This window comes from Canis aureus, chromosome 7 (assembly GCF_053574225.1).
Source record: "Canis aureus isolate CA01 chromosome 7, VMU_Caureus_v.1.0, whole genome shotgun sequence".
NCBI lineage: Eukaryota > Metazoa > Chordata > Mammalia > Carnivora > Canidae > Canis > Canis aureus.
Genome location: NC_135617.1, coordinates 67,790,561 through 67,801,122, shown reverse-complemented (window position 1 = coordinate 67,801,122; position 10,562 = coordinate 67,790,561). Strand labels below are relative to the sequence as shown.

At 49.6% G+C, this 10,562-nt stretch overlaps 1 long non-coding RNA gene across 1 annotated transcript; it reads left to right on the top strand.

Annotated features, from left to right (window-relative positions):
• The first annotated feature begins 3,871 nt into the window (after positions 1-3,871).
• LOC144317634 (uncharacterized) lies at positions 3,872-9,705 on the top strand. Its single transcript, XR_013383636.1, has 3 exons — positions 3,872-3,942; positions 8,091-8,167; positions 9,603-9,705. It is a non-coding gene; the product is annotated as an uncharacterized LOC144317634 (long non-coding RNA).
• The last annotated feature ends 857 nt before the right edge of the window (positions 9,706-10,562 follow it).

Here is a 10,562-nt window from a genome sequence, read left to right as displayed (position 1 = left end):
TCTAGGACTAGGGAGAGGTGACATCGAAGGACAAATCCTGTGGTCTAAAAGAAGGATAACCCAGTGCAATTTGCATCATGATGAAGACCCTTGACTAATGTTCATATTAGCTAAAGTCTACCAGGCACTTATTGGAAGCTGAAATTCTTAAAGTTCTAGATGCCTAAATGTCTTAACTACTTTAAGCTTTTTTAAAGATTTATTTATTTATTCGTGAGAGACAGAGAGAGAGAGAGAGAGAGGCAGAGACAGGCAGAGGGAGAAGCAGGCTCCATGCAGGGAACCCGATACAGGATTCGATCCCAGATCTCAGGATCATGACCTGAGCCAAAGGTGGACACTCAACCACTGAGCCACCCAGGTGTCTCTGTCATAACTAATTTAATCTTCAAAAACAACCCAAGGAAACTGTAGCATGGAGAAGTTAAATGATCTGCCAAGCCAGCAACTGGCAGTTGTGGCTCTTGCTCTAAGCTCCGCCACCTTTCAGAAGTGAGCGTAGGGAGACCGAAGATGTTGGTTGGGTAGGAGGTGAGGCTACTATGCTAGATTGCAGAGTCAGCACATTCTCCTGCCCTGGGGATTCTCATTTGAGCTTTTCCCCGGTTTAAATGCTTAGTTTACATATAGGACAGAAAATGAAAAATTTAAAAATCAACTACTTGTCCAAAAATGTACAATCAACCAGGGTGGACATGAAGACGATTTCAGCTTCTGCCACCTCACTAAGTGGCGGTTACCTACCTGCCTGGTGGTCTCACCTCCCACCACATCCTCTCTTGCCTCCTACTTTCCTGCCTGACTCTTCCTACCACCAAATCTGGGTATCCAAACATTCTCTGGACTTACATGCCCTTCTCCCTTCTCTCCAGTTATCAAAATCTTTCAAGACTTAGTCCAAATCTCATCTCTTCCAGAAAGTGCTCACAGACATGCCTGGTTGGAACAACTCTGTCCCTGGCCCATGTGCTGAGATAGGATGTTCTTTCAGCATCGGCCATAATTCACTTTGTATTAGGTCACTTCTCAGTGGATCTGTCTCCCTGGTGGCATAAGCACAGAGATTGCTCAGAATGTAGCTGACATCTGCCTGTGTCATGGGTAGGAGGTCATGGTAAGTAGGTCATTAGAAGGTCTTGAGGACCTCTCTTCACTGACTTGAAAAAACTTAGGCTTGAAGATCCACACAAATTCCATGTAAAAAGCAAGAAGATAAAATTAAAATAGTATGTAGGGGATTTTACTCTAAAATCTGTTTTAAAATTTTTTCTATGTCCTGTAAAATAAAATTGCTTTGGGATAGCAGACATCTTACGTGAATGAACATGAGCCTTACTTCTTCATGTCATTAAATGTTAATGAGTTCATTCATTCATTTATTAAACAACTGAATCTGGTTGCTCAAAAGCTACGTAAGTTGACAAATATTTAAGACAGGGAGGCAGTGTAGTGCAGAGGTGAACTGTATGGACTCTTTGAACTGGCTGTGTGTAAATACCACTCTACCACTTATTAGGCATGCCACTTTAGGTTAATAAGTCATTTAAACTCTCTGTGTATCAGTTTTCCCACCTATCAAACGGAAATGATAATTATAGTACCTATCAGGGTTGTGAGGATTAAACGAACTAATGTATATTCATAAATATAATTATTTATATGTAATATATAAAGCAGTCAGAATTGTGCCTGCTATGTAGAAATGTTGGCTTTTAAATCATTATTGTCAACGTTATGTTAAAATGTGTTCTTTCTTCGTGGGGGGAGATGAGGGGCAGAGGAAGAGGGAGATAGAGAATCTCAAACACGCTCCATGCCTAGTGCAGAGCCCAAAGTAGGGCTCAATGCCATGACCTTGAGCAGAAATCAAGAGTCGGACACTTAACCAACAGAGCCACTCAGACACCCCTAAAATGTATTCTAATAGAAAACAAAAAAAGACTCCCTCAGTCTAGAAAGATAAGAAGGTCCTTGCTAGGTCAAGGAGGGGATGGGCATTCCAGGCAACAAGAACAGCACATCCGAAGGCTCAGATGTGGACACCAGCATGGTCAGTAGGGGAATCAGGAGGCTGGGATCTAATGTGCAGATGAGGGCAAGCTGAGCGATGCAGGGGTCATGCATGCTGTGCACGAATGGCTGGCTGTGCCATGTCAGACATTTAGACCTCTACTCCGATGGTGATGGTGAGCCAGTGAAGGGATCTCAGTTACAGATCAGCTGTGTGTTTGAGGCAAATGGTTCTGGCAGCATAGTGGGAGATGATATAAGCTTGGAGGTGGGACACCCCACCCGCTACACACACACACGCCCAATTAGAAGCCCCAGGAAGGAAGAGGTAAGAGACACTGAAGCTGTGGCAGTGAGACCTGAACAGAGAGAACTCAGGAGAAGGATGGAACAAGAATTGCCGGGCAGCCCCGTGGCTCTGCTTTAGCCCAGGGCCTGATCCTGGAGACCTGGGATCGAGTCCCACGTTGGGCTCCCTGCATGGAGCCTGCTTCTCCCTCTGCCTGTGTCTCTGCCTCTTTCTCTATCTCATAAGTAAATAAAATCTTAAAAAAAAAAAAAAAAAAAAAGAATTGCCCAGGGGACGGGGGGACTGATTGGATGGGATAAGAGAGGAGAGATCTAGGATGGTGCCCCCGTTCCACTCTCTGGGTTACATGCCATTTCCACAAGACCCATGCACACATGCACACTTAGAAGACAGTTGCTGTGTCTTACTCATTTATGTATCCACTCCCTCACCCTCCCCAGACACCCCAGCACCACGCCAGGCTCAGTGACTGTAGCTGAATTGGGTTTAAAGGAATCCAAGTTTGCTCCCTGCCCAACCCCTGATTGGGTAATTGTGTCAAACACAACCCCTCCACCTCACCATTCTCTGCATGACTGCTGTGCTGCCTTGGTGGTGGCCAAGAGGAGCCCCCCTTCCACTTGAGGGGGTCAGCCTGCCTGGGACCCTGTGTCAGCCCCAGAGTTCCCACATCAACCTTGGGACTGGGCCTGCTTCACAGCCTTTCTACTCTTTGCAGGAAGAGAATAGGAGCCTAAGGGCCTTGCAGCAACGGGAAGAATGGATGGAATGGGATCAGCCTCACGCCTACCGTCTACCGTCTACCGGTCCCACAAAAACAATGGCTCCTTGGAGTCTGTTCACAGAGTGATAGAAACCTTACCGCCGCCCCTCACCCCCACCCTCATTCCTGTCAGCCAGCCAAGCAAGGTGCTGCCCAGAGGGAACCCACCACCGCTCTTGGGGCTTTCCCTGCTACCCATACGGTCATTCATGAGTAAGAAAAATTAAGACAGGGATCCCTGGGTGGCGCAGCGGTTTGGCGCCTGCCTTTGGCCCAGGGCGCGATCCTGGAGACCCGGGATCGAATCCCACGTCGGGCTCCTGGTGCATGGAGCCTGCTTCTCCCTCTGCCTGTGTCTCTGCCTCTCTCTGTGTGTGTGTGTGTGTGACTGTCATAAATAAATAAAAAATTCAAAAAAAAATTAAGACAGAAGAGCATAGTTTGATATAAACCCAGAGGCAGCCAGGAGCCAACAATGGAGCACTGTCCTCACCCCACGTTCCCCTGGAGGATGCTCAGCGGGCAAGTATGAGCTGGCTCACCCCAGAGCTGAGGGTGGAGCGGAGCCCCGCATCGCGGAGAGTAAGTGTGTGCACATGGGCACCCACGCGTGCATGCACGTGGGAGTGTGCGCGCCCGAGGCGCACGGCCCGCGTTCACTCCTAATACCCACGTGTGCACCCACGTGTGCACCCACGTGGACCCCCGGGGACCCACCCAGGTGTCCGCGTGCGCCCATGTGCACCCGTGTGCGCATGTGCAGTGACTGTGCGCTTGCGCCCGTGCCAGAGGCGGGGCCGGGGGCGGAGGAAGCAGGAGGGTACGTGTTTCGCCGAGGTGCTGGTCTGTCTGTGGGCAGGTAGGTAGGAGTGGGTTTGGGTGTGGTTGTGTGAACAGGAGCCACATGTTTGTTGTGAGGGAGGATTTCTTCCCAGGTGTTTGTGAAGGAGGACGGGACAGCGGAGGTGGGGCAGGCCCTAGCTGTCCTCATCCTTCCTGGGATCGCCTCCCAGCGGGGTCACCTTTGTCCCAAATGCCCCACTTTGATGCCCCGGGTTGGGCTGGCCTGCCCAGCAGGAAGAGCTCAATCTCGGAAAGTTGAAAGGGGCACGCAGAAGTGGGGAGCAAGAATTCACACACACACACACCCATATCCCCACTCCCACCCTCACCGCCAGCTACCCTCCCAGCAGGGCCTCGGCGGCCCTGCCGTAGGACAGGAGGGCTGCAGAATGAGGGAGGCTCTGTTCTGGCAGTGGAGACATAAGGGGACACCACTCAGTAGATCCCCAGTGCTGTGGGGGCCTCAGGGGGCAGCGGTGAATTAGGTCATAGATGCCTGGGAGAATGTGGGGAGGAGAGAAGGGAAGGGAAGGGGGCATTGCAGGAGGCAGAGGAACGAGGGAAGGCACTGAGGTGGGGAAATGCAGAGTGTACTTGAGAAAGCGGAGCTGAAGGAAACCTAAAGCTCCTCTGGAGGCTGCCTTCCTCCTGGCCATGGGAGAAAACCCGGGCCTAGAGAGAGGAAGTGCTTCTAAGACCTAGAAGCAGAAATGAGGTCTCCTGACTTCCAGGTCAGTGCTCTTTCTGCTACTCCAGAAAGCCTGCGGGGAAGAAAGCCAGGGAATCAGGCTGTTGATTTTGCTTCCTTCAGCTTTCTCACCCGCAGGAGGGAGGCCAGAGTCAAGGGTTCCTGTTCTTTGCCTCCCTCTGTTAGCGGCTCACTACCTGGCACAAGTCACTTTGCCTCTCTGAACCCCACATTTCCAGCACGAAGGCAGTGGAAGGCCTGGCATCACCTGGGAATGCTGCCTTTCACTCCCTGTGAGCTAATGTTTGTCTTAGTCATCCTTCTTTCTTTAGTGGGAAGCAGAAGCTACAGTGTCATGGAGGCATTCAAATAAGTGTTTTCATTTTTATTTATTAAAGTTTTTTTTAAAGATTTTATTTATTCATGAGACACAGAGAGAGAGAGAGAGAGGCATAGACACAGGCAGAGGGAGAAGCAGGCTCCATGCAGGGAGCCCGACGTGGGACTCTGGGACTCCATCCTGGGTCTCCAGGATCACGCCCTAGGCTGAAAGCAGCCCTAAAAAGCTGAGCCACCGGGGCCACCCTAAAGATTTACTTGAGAGGGAGAGAGAGCATGAACGGGGAGGGGGGAGTGTAGCCCAATGTGGGGCTCAATCCAGGGACTCTCAGATCATGACCTGAGCCAAAGGCAGATGCTTCACCAACTGAGCCACCCAGGAGCCCCAAATCAGTGTTTTTAAATGAAGGAAAGAAGGAACTATGATGGGCGCCTGGGTGGCTCAGTCCATAAAACATCCTCCCTTGGCTCAGGTCATGATCTCAGTGTCCTGGGCTCAGTGAAATCTCCTTGTCCCTCTCCTTGTTCCTCTGTGCTCTTTCTCTCTCAAATCAATAAAAACTTTTTTTTTTTTAAAAAAAAAAAAAAAAGAAGGAACGTTGAGCTCCATGACTCTGGTACCACCCTACCTTGAGAACCTCAGCCTCTCCCCAGGCAGGGCATAGGGTGAAGGAGGCCTCAAATCGAAAAGACCTTGAAAGGGAGGGCAGGAGAGATAAATATCCTAGCTGTACAGAGGCCTTGACTTCTCCCTGTCTCTGGACGGATGCCCTTGAGAGCGCCCTTCCTAGTAGCCTTGGCCTTGCAGAAAACTGCTGTGGTGAGGGGGTTGGAGGAGGGGCAGGGACCTCACACAGAACAGGGGGGTGGATGGACCCAAGAGGAGCCCTGGTAGGCCTCTTCCTCACCCCTGCTCTCTCCACTCACTGCCTCTCTGCTCCTAGAAGCGTCCCCAGACCTCCTGTTCCAATCCTGGGAGGCTGGACTGGGCCTGGAATCTCCCATTTCCCATGCCAGTGATTCCTTAGTTTTTGTTTTTGTTTTTTTTTTTTTTCAAATTGAAATAACGCTCCTATTTTGAGGTCTTTTTCCTTTTTTTTTTTCCTTTTTGTTTTAAATATTTATTATTTGAGAGAGAGAGAGCGAGCCCCTGAGCACAAGCTGGGGAGTGGGGGGACATAAGGAAAGGGAGAAGCGGACTCCCCACTGAGTAAGGAGCCCAGTGCCTTGCGGGGACTCAATCCCAGGACCCTGAGATCATAACCTGAGCTGAAGGCAGACAACTTATCTGACTGAGCCACCCAGGCACCCTTTGAGGCCCCCTTTTCATGTTAAAGATTTTATTTTCCACTTCCCTTTTCTACGATAGCAGCTGTATTTCTTTTAAGCTTGTAAAGCATGAATCTGTGCTCATACACAAAACTAACCTATGGTGTAGAAATCAGATTGAGGTTGCCCCCAGGGATAGGGACTGACTAGGAGGGGGTACCAGGGAATATAGGGGTGCAGAAAATGTTCAAAATCTTGATTTAGATGATGGCTGCACAGATATATATACACTTGTCAAAATTCATGAAGCTGTAAACTTAAGATGTGTGCTATTGCTGTGTGTAGACTATACCTCAATAAAGTAATGTTACCATCTAAAAGACATACGTAGTTGAGGTGCCTGGCTAGCTTAGTAGAGCATGGGACTCTTGATCTCAGGGTAGTGAGTTCGAGCTCCACGGTGGACATGGAACCTACTTTTAAATTTATTTTTAAAAATTAAAAGACACATATAGGGTGTCTGGGTAGCTCAGTTGGTGAAGCGTCTGCCTTTGGCCCAGGTCCTGATCCCAGGGTCCTGGGACAGAGTCCTGTATTGGGCTCCCTGCTCTGTAGGGAGTGGCCTTCTCCCTCTGCCTCTGCCTGTCAGTTCCCCTGCTTGTGTTCTCTTTCTGTCAAATAAATAAATAAATAAATAAATAAAATCTTAAAAAATGAAATCAAATAAAAGACACACGTACAGAGAAACATATAGAACAGTCATGCTCAGTTTAATGAATTATAAAGCAAGCACCCATGTAAACACCACGCAGAATGCCTGGTGCCCCTTGTAGTCCACAGTGCTGGCTGTAATCTCCCCTTGGACCCCAACACCAAAGACTGGGCATCTTGGCTGCAAACACCATGCACTTCCTGCTCCCCAGATTTAAGGGGACACAGAGACAGAGATGGGGTGGAACCCATGGGCTTTGGAACCTAGAATTTCCCATCAGTGCAACCCCAAGCTTGACTACAACTCCTGTTCTGGTGAGCTGAAGGAACGAAAACACACCCATTTCCCCTTTTTGGGAGGGGGGTTTCCGTCCTGGCCTCCCCAGGCCAAGTCTTGGCTGGGGGGTGGGGGATGTCCCCAGTGAAAGTCAAGGAGAAATGTGCCTTCCCTGCATCCATGCTAAAAATAATCCCAGGCAGTGCTGCTGCCACTGAGCAGCAGGAAGGACAGAATCATGTTTTGCTTTAAACCTAGAAGCAGCTCAGCAGTTGGGGGTGAGGGAGGGGTGGTAGACAGAGGCTAGGGATCTGAGAACCCTGGCAGTGCTCTCCCAGCCCCCACCTCCCAGCTGCAGCTGGTCCTCTCAGGGGGTGCCTGCGAGGGGGGTGAGAGAGAGAGAGAGAGAATGTGTATGTGTGGTGACAGGGCCTTCCAGCAGAGCAGGAAGCTGGGGAAGGTTGGAGATGGGTGGGGAGGGGTCTCTGTCCTGCTAACCAAACTGTGTAGGCTGCAGGGCAAGAGTCATGTACTCTGCGGGGTCCCCACCACCTCTGAGAAGAGCTCTGACCCAGAACCCCACACCCAGCTCCCTCAGGGGCCCCTGTCCTCCTGCAGGGTGGCGCCTGCCCCTTGGGAGTTCCTGGCACACACAGGGCTGAAGTTTGTCACTTCACAGTCCCCAGCTCTGTCTAGCTTTTGCTCTGCCCTAAGACATAGGGAGGTCCTCAAGGGCGGGTGCGGTCCAGTGGTGAGGAATTTCCCTGGAAACGGGAAGTTCAAGATGTGTCAGTGTGGGATCCCAGCTTGAGGAGTAAGTGGCTGAGCACAGGCAAGAGGCACCCCTGGCCGCCCTCTCCTGCTCTCTCTCCCCCAACAGCTCCCCTGGCTGTCTCATGCAGCAGAGGCTTCACATGGTGACAGGATCATCCTGCAGGTGACCTCAGTTCTCCCAAGGTAACAATAAAACTATCGTGAATTGAATGAAATGAATGTGTGTCATGTTCCAGGCATTGCACTGTCTTACATGGATTATCTTATTTAATCTCTCAGCGAGCCTGTGTTATCAGAATTATTACTCTACCTATTTACAGATGATGACACTGAGACGATGATGAAGTGCTTGTCCTAGGATCCCACTGGTAGTAGGTGGAAGAGACAGGGCTCAAAGTTATGATTTGGACAGAGAATGTCCAGAGAATCGATGAGACAAATTTTTAGAAATTGGACCTTCCCAGATAATTTAGGGATACATGGTTGCTATACTTGATTCTTTGGTAGGAAAACACACACACACACACACACACACACACACACACACCAAAAACAAACCAGCAGTGGCTTTAGAGTCAAAATTTTCACTACCAGTTATGATTTTGGCCAAGAAACTTGACCATTCTGAGCCTCGGTCTCCATCTCTACAAAATAGGTACAATAATCCTTGCATAGAACTGCTGTAATGAATTCAAATGCAGCATTTTTTCTAAACTTGGAAAACTCCAAGCTCCTTACTGCCTCAGGGCCTTTGCATGTGCTGTAACCTATGCCTGGAACCCTCAGCCCCAGATGTTCACATACTGGTTTGTTTTTGTCATCTTGGTCTCAGGTCTTTCTTTAGACCAGGCTTCCCTGACTAACCCATTACCCTTAGCAGCATCGTTCTTGTTTTTCAAGCATTGTTCTGAAATTATCTTGCTAATTTATTTGTTTTGTTTATGGCCTATCCTCCCTCTCCAACTGTCCAGGATGTAAGTTTCTTGAGCACTAGGATCTCTGTAGGGTTTAAGGACCCATTCCCAATGCTCAAAGCAGCACCTGGCCAAATCAGAGGTTCCTAAATATTTATGAATGAGTGCATGATCATGCTTTAAAAACGCATTATTTTCCAGTTTATTATTTTCTGTCACAGGCTTCACTAAGCCAAAGGGCAGTAAATGTGGGTTAATGAGGGCTTGAGAGAGGGCTTTGGGCCTGGCCCATGCCCAGCCCTGAAGCTCCCAGGCTGCACAGAGCCATGCTTGGGCTTCCGGCTGCTCCAGGATAAAGGTCAACCCTTTTGCTGGAACATGAGGTTCTGTACCATCTGGGCCTGCCTGCCTCTGGCCTCATCTCCCTGGGTTCTCCAACCTGTACTCCATGTCCAGGCCAGACCAAACAACTCAAAGTGCCTACTGGAGAACACAGGCTGCTTCATGTCACTGTACCTTTATAGACACTACTCCTTCTACCTGGAACACTCTGCACCCTGGCTCTGCCTGGCTAGCTCCTCTCAGACTTGAAGATTAGCCTCCTCAGAGGAGCCCTCCCTGACTCCTCTGGCCACATCCAGTCCCCAACTTTCCAGGGCACTCTTATGATTTGTTTTTTTTTTGTTTGTTTGTTTGTTTTACAGTCTCTCAAGTAGCCTAGAGATCTCTTGAGGGCAGTGACCAGGTTTGGCACCCCCAGGATGAAGCGCGGTGTCTGGTGCATACAGTAGGTGATTAATAAGATGCCCCAGCACAGCTTTTAGACTTTGGGTCCCCACGAATTAACAGAAGTCCTGGAGCACACAGTAGGTGCTCATTAAGTACCCAGTGAATGCGTGAACCTCAGCAATCTGACATTGGCAGAAGCTGGGGGCAAGGTGAGGCATGCAGGTGGGAAGTAGGAATGGAAGATGCATCCTTGGAAACAAGTCGGTGTCAGAGGGGGCCCCAGGACACTTCCCAGGAAAATGAACACATAAACAGCAGGAAAAAAAAAAAAAAAAACATACGGATGGATGGAGGCATATAAACAGGGCTCTCAGTGAGCAAAGACAGAGAAGGATGAAAGAGGAAGAACTGGACTCAGAGGGGACAGAATGTGCCCATGAGAGCTGCAGAAGACAGGAAGCCAGAGACTGGAACAGGCTGACTCGCTACAGGATGTCTGGTGCCCTTGCTTCAGCCTCCGGGGGTAGATAAGGGTGGTGTGGGCAGTGTGGTGCTGTGGTCCCCTCCTAGGGTGGGAGGGCTGGGTGAAAGGCCACAGGTCACGAGATTTTGGGACATCTTAGGAAACTCTTCCTCTCTTAGCTCAGAAGAGGCCCTGTGTTATGAAACACAGCACCCAAGATATCACAGCCACAAACCTAGCTTCTTGCCCTTGGGTGAGCAACTTAGTGTTTCTTGCCTCAGTTTTCCCATCAGGAAAGTGAGTACTGTTCTCCTGGAAAGGAACGTTAGGGTCATACTGAGTTAGGACGTGTAAGTGAAATGCACATGGGCTGATACAAAGGCCAGGGACTGACATTAACGATAGTGATTTCTCCCAAAGTCCTGCTGTGCCCAGGTCCTAAGAGAGGCTGTGCCTTCATGTCACTGAGTAC